Source organism: Melitaea cinxia, chromosome 4 (genome assembly GCF_905220565.1).
Source record: "Melitaea cinxia chromosome 4, ilMelCinx1.1, whole genome shotgun sequence".
Lineage (NCBI taxonomy): Eukaryota > Metazoa > Arthropoda > Insecta > Lepidoptera > Nymphalidae > Melitaea > Melitaea cinxia.
Genome location: NC_059397.1, coordinates 11,407,058 through 11,419,825, shown reverse-complemented (window position 1 = coordinate 11,419,825; position 12,768 = coordinate 11,407,058).

Sequence of the window (12,768 nt, the reverse complement as noted above, 5' to 3'; positions counted from 1 at the left end):
AAACTGAAGCCACTTTTTTAAAGATGTGTGAGTGAGTGAAGTGTTGACACCTTTTAAAAAAAGTCCCTAAAATTTTTATTAAACAATTAATTTAATATAGGTAAAATATATATGGGTATGTGAAAATAAAAACCTGTTTATAGTTTTAAATAAATTTACTAAAACTAAAACAAAAAATCGGTAGAATAATAAAAAAATATATTTGTAAGATAATCGTATGAATGGACACTTCCTATCCCCTCTGTTTATCTCTTTTCAGTTTGCAGTCGGTTTTCTTTTTAACTATTTTTCTTAAACCTAGAATCCTTTATGTTGTATAAGTTTTTTAAATTTTTGTCGCTTAGAACTCAGAGTTATCGTCATTGTTTGCATTTTACTAATATGATGTAGTCTTATGTTCAAATATTTTTCAATCACTAATCGTATTAAATTGACTTTATGCGCATGGCCAGCATAATCGTAGTCATTTTCTGTCTTACAGACGCTACCCATTCACCTCTTATTAAAATATTCGTTGGAAACCTAAAACCATGAAATTTGATAGTGAAATATGGGTACCTAGTTTACTCAAAAATTGTAAAAAGTTAAAACATAAAACAAACGAGTTAATAATTCATAAATATATTTTGATTTTTTTATTTTCAATTTATGTAACATAAAATTACACGAAAAAAAAACAATAACTATGTCTACTTTTTACTTAATTATTTTTCTGATTGCGTACAATTTACTTACCCACATTTTGGGGTATTAAAAAAAAGAACCACTGGCAACACTCCCGTGGTACGTCATTTCGTGACATTGAAATTATAAGTTCCGAATAACCTCAATATTATTTTGGAATAACAATAACTTTAAAGTTTTATATGTACTTACGTGTGAAACGATATTCCTTCAGATTTTTTGTTTACTTTGGTATTGTTTTTGCACCATTTAATCACACAAGACGGAATTCTATAAGCAAAGTTACTGTATGAAGCCTCGTGACATACTAACGAAAATGAGCGTAGTTTGATGCATATGTGTGCGTGAGCGCGTGTATTTACTTGAAGGAGCCGAGTTTTGTGGCTTCACTAACAACAAAGGCCGCGCATTATCTACTTTTTTTTACTATATCTATGAATAAAATAGTTAGACATAGAGAGCTCAATTTATTTTGGAGGATATGCCTGTACCAGAACTCAATGTTCTTGTTTTTGTCCTTCTATCCTTTTGGTTGTGAGTTTTAGGAACTTGCTTAGAAACCTATTTCGGTAATAAAATTCACATACATCATGATTTTAGACAAGAGCTGCCTTACTATTTGTTTGTCTATGTATTCATGTAGTAGTGTCTATTTTCATGTAGTAATTTAATATACTAGTGGTCGCCCAGCGGCCGAAAATAATTAAATATTAAAAATTTAAATCACAATAAACCAAAAAATAATGAAAATAAAGAATCTTTTCGTAAATTTTTCAATTTGACTACAAACATTGACAATTAAAAAAATAGTATAAAATGCGCGCGCGCGCGCGCGCGCGCGCGTGTTTGTGTGTGTGTGTGTGTGTGTGTCAAATACACGGTAGTGTGTGTAATGTTTTTTTTTTATTGATTTAATATATTTTTGTGCATAAACATATTTATAAATAATACATATATAAATATATAATATTTATATTACAGCCAGACTCGGGGTGGGAATCGAACCCACAACCCTCGGAGCAGAAAGCAGGTTCACTACAAACTGCGCCAACGGGCTAGTCATATTTTAGCATTCTGCACTCCTTACGTATTAAAATATAGATTAGTTGCAGCGTCTCTGATAAGTTACTAGGGTAAATGTGGGTAGGAATTACGAACCCGTTAAACATACTAAGATTACGGTAGTTACGTATTGTTTTTGCAAAAAATCATTTATTTGCAATAATATTGATATGACGTTTCCAGATTACCTTATAAAATAATGTCTCGCCTACCATCCCACCTATAAAGAACCCTTTACAGTAAATTGTATCTACAGTTTTCAATGTTTTAATGATAACATTTAAATCACGCAAAAAAGGCGCATTAAGAGGTCGAGTTGCGGAAAACAGCCCGTGTTCATCAACCAAATGTTCGTCCCGTGTTCGTCATGATTGATAACATTTGTATGCACAAACTATCTCAAGACTACTGAACATAACAACGTCTATTTAAACTGTAATAAATTACGACGACCTTACTGTACAAATGGGATTTGCATAAAACACAATCTCGTAACAATTTACAAGATTGCAAAGTTGTACCGTCTTCGATTAATAAAAAGCGGAGATTAAGCGGAAATAGGATTCTCATTATTGGATGATTTAAATTAACCTTCAAAAAGACTTTTAATGGTACGTTTTCCTACGTTATTCCACATTTTTCCTACGTTTCTGGCTTGCCAAGTCTTAAAAACAAATAGCTGATAAGCCAGCAAGCACATTTTGGTAAAAGAATACGTGTGAATTTTTTCTTACGTGGAAGGATTAAAACAATAAATACTTACAACTTTTTAGTTTAAGGTCCTTACAAAATTTGAAAGGGTGTTTTGGCTAATTACAGTAAAATTTTATTACTTAAAAATGAAAATAAAATTATCCTAAAACATTAAGGATACTATACTATGGAAGTTTGTGTGGAGTTATCAAGCAGATAAAATATTTAAAAGGATTTGATGCGTCAGGCGGGGCATAACAAAAGTCGAAGAAATCAGACGTGACGAATTAAAAATATTTGCTCCGACATGCATAAAATTCTAACTCTATATCTAGTTTTATCGGGAGACCTGGCAAACCAAATTTAAAGAACGTGAAAGTTTAACTTTTATCGTAAAAGGTAACAAATGCCAGCCGGAATAACAGATAGTACGTACCTAGTCGTAAAATAAAGAAAGTGCCTAAGGTCAATAAGTTCTCTTTTAATCACGTTTTACTACAGCAGTGTAAATGAATGGGTAATAATTTATTTTATATTTATATTTCTAGAATTTATAAGACATATCGCTTTGTTTTACTCAGTTTATTTGTCCATGTTTTTACAGTACATACATAATATTATATGTAATTTTATTTTAATAGAATTTCGCTGCTCTTATTTAAGGATTGCAATTGTAGCTCCACCTATTGATATTTTGTCATAACTTACACTAGTGGTAAAAAAAGAAATTAGATTTGTTTCAATTTAGTAATATATCAATAGATGTCGCTTTCGCATGGAATTATCAGTTACCATCATAAATGTATAGATGGCGCTGTATTGAATATACTGCTTTGATATTTATTCCTACTATGTTATATTAACAGATGGCGTCATTTGAATTCTTTTAATAAACAGAAAAAAATAATTGGTATAGGTACAGTCTGGTCCAAATTGAAGTTATAATCGGTGATAACTTTTAAAGCTCCAACTTTTGTTTATAAAAAGAAAAACGTCTCTAAGGAAAGGAAATATAGACTATAGGGTCTGAAGCAACTATTAGGTTGCTATAAACTTACTATTTATATAGCATTAAAGCTAATTGACTACGGTAGCATAACTCTACCAGTACGAAACGATATTATGAATTTTGGTTTAAAATGTTTATGGTAAAAAATCAATATCTAGCTGATAGGATTTTTTATCGGATCTTTAAATAAATTATATGATTAGATTTTTTCAAAGATGCAAAGACCGCTATGTAATTTTACTCTTTATTGCCAAAACTTTTGTATTAGCGGTCAGCTTAAATATCACGGTTTACGGTATTCATCTATTTGGACAAAAAATGATTGACTGCAACCAGTCCACAAAGTTGGCTACCCACCTACCCATGTTCGATGCTCGCAAAGTAGTTAACAGCTATTAGGATAATTTATAGCTGTTTAATATCGATCGAACCCGCAGAGATTTGATTATTAATGTATCATTTTTTGTCCAGCGAGCCAGCGGATCGCGTGTCGCGTGCTTCTGACGTCTTTTTTCGGTTCATGCTTTTTAGGGTGTATAATAAAAAATACCATAACTGGCCACTGACTACCGGAATATAATTTTTGATAATTTTATAAATTATACGGTCTATCGTTTAATAATCGCCAGGTATATGTGGTTTTGTTATTATCGTTTGAAGGATGTCGAATGTGGAATTTTAAAAGTATGTTAGTAAAATAATAATGAGTTAGGTAGGTATAAAAGTTAATCCTTTTTTAATTTTTTTCTTGGTTTTTATTATTTAAACTTAATAAAAAAGTTATTCAATAGTTAAAAACGAATTAAGCTAGAAAAAAAAAATCTTATTAATTAGAATAGAAACACGAAATATTTTTACTACTTGGTTTGAAATATTTATAAAATGTCATTTTTTCTATTGGATATTGTTATCTAGATAATAAAGAAACAAAAATAGAGAAAGAAACATTTACTAGGAAAGAATAACTATTAAATTTAGTGGGAAGTAAACAAGTTGCAACTCGTACGACTAAGAAATTACGCAGTCGCGCGCGCCTCGTCTCCACCGCGAAACTTGACTCCGGCCTGTCGCGGAGCCATGTTCAAATTATAACCCCATTTCATATACCTATTATATAAATACACAAACATGTAGTTATTTTTCTTTCTAAAAAATAGTAATCGAATTATCCATTTGATAATATGTCGGCGATATCGAGTTCCATTCGCTTTAAGATTTGAGTAATAATAATTAGGCTTCGAAGACTGCTACTGTATTTGTGTTTGGTTAAATTAAATTCTATGATACTAGTAGCAGCTAGCGGTTTTTATAGTTAAGTTTAGTAAAATAATTGTGTTTGCTCGCAAACGAAAAAAAAACCGACTTCAATTACATCGACGAGTAATACAACGTAGATCGACGACAAAATAGTCAAGTAACTACGCGTTATCAAAGATTACTCAAAAAGTAGTTATCAAATCTCAATAAAATTTATATGTGACCACATGACAAACATCAGCTATCGATTAAATTAAAAATTATCAAAATCGGTACACCCAGTAAAAAGTTATTGCAGATTTTCAAGAAGTTCCTTCGATTTCTCTGGGATCCCATCATCAGATCCTAGTTTCCTTATCATGGTACTAAACTAGGGATATCTTCTTTCCAACAAAATAATAATTATCAAAATCGGTACACCCAGTAAAAAGTTATTACGGATTTTCAAGAGTTTCCCTCGATTTCTCTAGGATCCCATCATCAGATCCTGGTTTCCTTATCATGGTACTAAACTTGGGATATCTCCTTTCCAACAAAAAAAGAATTATTAAAATCGGTACATCCAGTAGAAAGTTATGCGGTATAATACAACGTAGGTCGACGAAAAAAGCGTCAAGTAAAAACGCATTATTAGATATAACTCAAAAAGTAGTTGTTAGGTCTCAAATAAATTTAAATGGGACCAATTGGCACACAAAACCTTTCGATTAAAACAAAATTTGTCGAAATCGGTCCACACGGGCAAAAGTTCTGATGTAACATACATAAAAAAAAAAAAAAAAAAAAAAAAAATACAGTCGAATTGAGAACCTCCTCCTTTTTTGGAAGTCGGTTAAAAAGTAACGTTCTGTTCAATCTCCTTTTTGTATTTGTATCTTAAACTCGTAAGAAATTTTAATTTTGTTTTTTAATCTAAATACCAAGTTTCATTACAATCAGTTCTGTAGTTTTTGTATGAAAGGGTAAAAATCCTTACAAATTTGTGGGTATATACCTAATATTAGAAGAAAAGACGGAGTTCATGAATTATAATAAAATAGAAATAATAGTCGTATTAAATGGTAGTACACAGGTTGGTCATATTGCGGTCACGTTACGAGGCGCCCGAAGCGCCCAGTAGCTAGGCTCAACGCTCGTTTTGTCTCTTTTCTGACAGATTGAATTAAAATAAACGCTTCGATAAGGCGTCCTACAGTATTATCATCTCAGTATTTTGTTTCGTGAGCGTGTGACGTGCAATGGGAACTCGGTAGGTGGGAGCCAAGGGTTTTTGATCTGTTCTACTTTTTTTTTATGATTTCTGTAAAGGTCTTTGATTGCTCGTATTTTTGATATCTTTGTTGTTTTTTTTTTTTTTTTTGTAAGAATCATAGCTTAAAATAATACTTTAAACATGCAATATGAGTAATGACGCGCCATAAGTTAATCTAAGTTCACGAAAATGGAATTTATAGTAAAATAATACATTTTCGAAACGGTTTTGGAAACATGACAGATCAGATTAAAAAGTCACTAACACACCAAAACCTGTGAAGCGTGAAGCTACTGAATTCATAAAAAAAAAAACAAAACTTTTTTTCGGAGATCGTTAAATTGCCACAGATGTTTATTTTTTGCTTCAATGCACGCGTTATATTCTATATCCATTAATTCAAATGTAAATATTTTGAAATTCAGAAAAGGTCATTATATAATTTTATATTCTCGTAGTTTCATAATATGCGATTCGTATTTTGTTGATAACTAAATATTTAAATTAGCTCAAATACACCCTACTTGCTCCGGTTGGTACATATCCCTTTTTTGGGAAATGTAATTATGTCAAAACACAGACAAACAATTTTTTATATGAACAAATTGAAAAAAAAAAAAACTATCTAGGCAATAAAAATAAAAATTAAATCATAGATTTAAAGCTATAGTTATTTCGCTAATGTACAATAATATACTTAGGTATCATCTTTTGTACAACAGTGTTTTCGTTTTGGTCTCGTGTAGTTCATTTTTCTAAATAATGTACTGTGCAATAAAGCCTTAATTAAAAATAGTAAATCTCAATATGATTGTTATGTGGTTATCCATTCAATTTGGTATGAAAGTTGAGTTACATGCAAAACCTTCTTTTTAAATGGCAAAACAGAAATACCTAGGTACAGAATGAGTCATGACAGTAGGTAATGCTATAATTATAACGAATAATATTGGATTTAATATGCATTACAGACGCTCCAAGCAATTTGAAGCAGTTGACTTTTGTGATAAGTTTTTCGGCATTGGGAATAATTGACGATTTAATTGTTAATTTGAGTGTGGTTTGAGTTTTAATAAGGCTTCGGTTTGCACTAACAAACAATTGATGTATTTCAAGATCACTAGCTGAGCCACGCGTATGCGTAAAAATGTACTAAATTATTTTTTAAACCGGTAGGTCCTGTGCAATGCGGGCGTCACTTCATTTTATTTTTTTGTTACCTAAATTATACGTCCAAATTAAATGCTACAAAAACAAAGTTTATCTTCATAAATTTTCTGTGTCGATAAATCGTTTTTCATTCGTAAACATTCATATTATTGGCTAATAATAATGTAATAAAATCACCTTTTCTTTTTTTGGGGTCATTAATTTGTTGCAGTTATTTTAAAACCAAGATACCTATCTTATATAATAACAATTTTAAAGATAAATTAGATATTTAGATAAGACAATAAATAACGTATTTATTACGATAAGGATTTGTATCATCTAATACTATTAAACGAGCAATTCTTGTTTGTATATATATATATATATATATATATATATATATATATATATATATATATATATATACTAGCTGTGCCCGCGGCTTCGCCCGCGTTGAAATCAGAGTCTCACAAAGTTTTCCCGGCAAACTTCCAGTGAAACTCTCATCAAATCGGCTTAAGCTTAACCGTTACGTAAACCTTCCTCTTAAACCGCATGAAAATCCGTTCAGTAGATTTTGAGGGAATCTATCACATCATACACTTTTGGAGACTTTGTTTTATAATACACTAACTGTTGCCCGCGACTACATCCGCATGGTTATAAAGATATGCATTAAGATGTTTAACGCAAATTATTGTTTTATTTCAGTTACTTGAAATGCTTATCACACTGAGTAACTTTTTAAAAGGCACAATTTAGTATAATTTAATAGTTGTTTTTATAAAACCTCTCTATACACCACATTCTTAGTTTTATTTTCAGGCAGCAGTATAAATAACCTATCAGGCGAACTTATATGTTTCATACAAACTATCAACCCCAATTAAGCCCCTTAGCGGTGGAATATCGCAAAATTCGTTCTTAGCGGACGTCTACTAACTATAATCTACCTCCCTGCCAAATTTCATCTCTGTCCATCCTGGATGGATGAACCCTCCAGCGGTTTTTGAGTTCTCGTGATGAGTGAGTCAGTGACCTTTCTCTTATATATATATAGATTACGATGCATTATTTGGACACCATCTCATCATCTATAGAGCACACATTTTACATTTCAAGTCTCTTACTTCAAAAATATAGAACTTTCATACAAACTTCCAACCCCCGTTTTACCCCTTTAAGGGTTGAATTTCATAAAACCAGTTCTTAGCAGATGTCTACACCCCATAAGGAAACTACCTGCCAAATTTCAAGTTTGCATCTGTTATAGTTTTGGAGATTTCGTTATGAGGGAGCCAACCTACCATCCCCCGGTTTAACCCCAAAAAGGAGTTGATCTCTAAAAATACATTATTTGGACACCTATTCATCATCTATAGAGTTTACATTTTAAATTTCAAGTCTCTTACTTCAAAAACATAGAACTTTCATTCAAACTACCAACCCCCGTTTCACCCCCTTAGGGGTCGAGTTTCGTAAAATCGGTTCTTAGCAAATGTCTACGTCCTATAAGAAACCTACCTGTCAAATTCAAGTTTGTATCTGTTATAGTTTCGGAGATTTCGTAATGAGTGAGTCAACCTACCATCCTCCATTTTAACCCCAAAAGGGTATTGATTTCTTAAGATACATTATTTGGACACCTTTTCACTATCTATAAAGCATACATTTTAAATTTCAAGTCTCTTACTTCAAAAACGTAGGACTTTCATACAAACTTCCAACCCCCGTTTCACCCCCTTAGGGGTCGAGTTTCGTAAAATCCGTTCTTAGCAAATGTCTACGACCTATAAGGAGCCTACTTGCCAAATTTCAAGTTTTTAAGTGTTATAGTTTCTGAGATTTCGTGATGAGTGAATCAACCTACCATCCAAAACTCCAACCCCCGTTTCACCCCCTTAGGGGTCGAGTTTCATAAAATCCGTTCTTAGCGGATGCCTATGTCTTATAAGGAGCCTACCTGCCAAATTTCAAGTTTGTAGGTGTTATAGTTTCGGAGATTTCGTGATGAATGAGTGACCTTTCGCTTTTATATATATTATAGATATATATTTCGGGGACTTCGGGGGATTTCGCGGGCGGTAAATCGATATAGCTAGGATTTATTATTAGAAATTGTCGTTTAGTCCCTGTTTTTAGGCAATAAAAATGGCTACAATATCGTTAGAATACAAAGATTTGGTTGTTATAAGCTCAGGTGGGAAATCGGCCGCTCGGATCGGCCCCGAAGACTACGGTTCAAATCCCCGTGTCCAGATCGATTATTTTTTCTTTTTTCATTCTAACTGCACTCATGATTTTTTATTTAATAACCAGTTCATATTTTTTATTATTATGTCGGTAAAATCGCAAAATATTTTTCATATTTTATCAATATCTATTTCGTATTTAAATATGATTTCCAAAAAACACGATTTACTAAAAATACTGAGCTAAGCTCGGTCACCCGAGTACTGTCTATAAAACCACCTTCGCAAATTAATATATTATTTTAAAACAAATTTGATTAGTATAAAAAAGGTTATAATGAGTTAACTTTAAAAGACAGACATATACTTCGCAGACTTTTTTTAGAATCTTTGATTAACATCATACATACCTATATAGCTTTAACCGTTTACGCAGCGCATGAAATCGAAGCTCTTAAAAAAACCCGTTTTTGTAACATTTCTTACTAATGCTCAGCTCCTACCAATTGTAGCACGATGTTATGTAGCCTATAGGTAATGGACTCGGTAAATGGACTATCCCATACAAAAAGAATTCTTCAATTTGAACCAGTAGTTCCTGAGATTAGCGCGTGTAAACAAATAAACTCTTCAGCTTTATAATATTAGTAGATATAGATTAAGGACAGAGTTGAACTGTAACGGTAGGTACCATTCTTGGCCCGAATCTATCACTGATATAAATAGTGAAATCAAACACATTTTTGAGTATTTTAAGCTACCTACCATGCTCTTTATTGTTAGCTGTAAAATAAATATTATTACTGTACTTTTGAGGGGGATTTTAAATCGTGGATTATCATTAAATTACCCTTTATGTAAGCACAGCGGTGGGGTCAATTTCGTATTCTAGATCATTTTAACGGGATGAACAACATTAAACTCTTATTCATGTCTTGTTGTTTTTCTTTCTACATTGAGAGTACATAAAATAGTAGTAAATAATTATAAAAATTTACATATAAAATAACGCAATGAGAATAGCGTGGTAAATATTAAAACAAAAGAAATTCCATCTTAATCGCGCCGAATACTCGAGCGGAGGCAGAGCGATATCCACCTTATCAAGTTACCTAGGCTACTGGTCATACTGTCCAGCTAGTACGAGTGGTACTAACTCCAACATAATTTGACACAATAAATGTATTTACAACTCATAATCATACGGTTCAGTTTTCCATGCACTCCATATTTCACTTGAAACAAAAGTTGGTAGCATAATAATAGTCGCTTCGATGATTTTATGGAAACATGATATCAGGTTGGCCTCTCACAAAAAGTACAAAGCAAAACCCGACCGAAATTGTTTTAATCGTCGGAAGCCACACTGTACTTCAGATTATTTAGTAATTATAAAATGACGATTACGTAACGCATTTCTTGGAAATATTTCCATTTTACGTTTACATATTATTAGTAATTCCCTTAAACAGAAAGTGTATTTAAAACTAACTTTTCCTTTAAAATGTTCATATATATGTAGTTATTAAAAATATGAGTCATAGCTATTTTAAATAATATAAGAAATGATTTTTTAAATGTCGTTCATCAAGTTCATTTCATTAAATGTTAATTATTCTTCTCGAGCGGCTTGCCGCACAATAAGATCGTGGTCAAAGACCAACAAATCTTTGACATAATTCAAAGAGACACCATACGATTTGTTTGAACTAACGCGAGTATATCAGAGTCAGCTACCGATGGTTCGCTGGCTACCTACCGCGCTCACGAGAAAAAACTCCTAGCTCTGTCGTACTCTCAACTCACCCGAATTCCTTCGAGTCAAATACGTGAGTGTAATCGCATGTAACAATTTATTTATTTGGCGAGAGAAAAGATAATGTTTCTATCTATTGTTATGGTTAGTTAAGTGTTAGATTCATCTCACGTGACATTTGATTTGTGAACTTGTGAAACTTAATAAACCGTTAAATAGATAATGAAACTTCTGTGTACATTTCCCTGAATGCTAACTCTACTAAAGTAACTTAAGTATATATAACCTTCATAAATAAATACGAGTTTTTTTTAATGCGCGTGTTGTCATAAAAATTCTCTCGTAAGTAAATATTACGTAATCAAAAATGACAAAATAAAAGGAAAAAATTAGTATAATGCGATTAAATATATAATTATCACAGTGGCGCCTTCATGGTTGTTTTACCCAATAATATGACAAAATTAATGTTAAAATTTGTCTTGAGCTGACGGCGTGGCTACCTGAGGATTCTTTGAAGCAACATCGCGTGTAAATCCGCGAACATTCACGCATTTCAACCTATAATCATATTCATTAACTAAATAAACCATTACATAAAAATCTTATCGTTAAAAGATGCTTTGTTATAAGGTTATAATACATTTTAAACTATAATACACGAGGACGTAATATCGGACCATTAAGGGTCCTTTATATTTAAACGGGTTTCTTCCTCTTAAGTTGCAACGGTAGGTATGTCAAAAAAGCTAATAATTGGATATAATTTCGTTTACGTTCGACACGTGCGAAAATGAAGCGACCAGACTTGTATACTTGGCTTCTTTTGAACTTTCTTTACCTTTTAAAAAGACATTATTTTCCTTTTTAAACAGCAGGTGACGTTACAACAAAACCTTTACAGATACGGTTAGAAGTTAAACTGTCGCTAAACGAATGACATATTTCGCAGTTTTTGAAACCGCAAAATGAAACCACACCTTTTTTGGGATGTCACGTGGCATGTGCCTACCAAAAAAAACTACTTCAGATTTCTGTTAACCGTAATTAGTGCCCACCATTTCAACAAGATGCATGTCAGGGTTTTTCAACAAATTAATATTCTTATATAGTATCAATAAATAAATCATTTTGGTTGAGAGTCCTTAATGAAATAAAAGGGTAACATTAAATAAATTGGCTTTCAAATTTACACTAATCGTAAAATAGACATGTTTTAAATGGCTGTAAAAGTTAGTAAACGGGCCCTCTAAAGAGGAATAGAGGGTAAGTGCATATATCGCCTAAAACTAATTAGGTGATATAAAGCGTCCAATGATAATTTCACTATAGATACGACTCTATCGGTTCTACAGCCAATGCAGACGGCTGTTTAAGTTTCACCAAAAAAAAAAAATAAAAATAAATCGAGAATAATATACATGTCTAAATTTTTTTTATTGTAATTTAAATTTATAAACGCGGATTTATAGTATAATAGGATTATATATAAAGATTTATTTATTATTGATATTGATATTTAAAAAAAAAATAGAAGTCCTTTTTGAAGCTAGAAGTTTTTTTGAAACAAATAAAATCAACATATCGTTGTTATACGCATTGCTTTAGTATCTTATTATTAAAAATTGTAATAAATTAATTAGAAATTGCATGATTAACACAAGGCATGTCTGCTAGGTATTTGAGCTATGAAGAATGATGAACTAGTGGA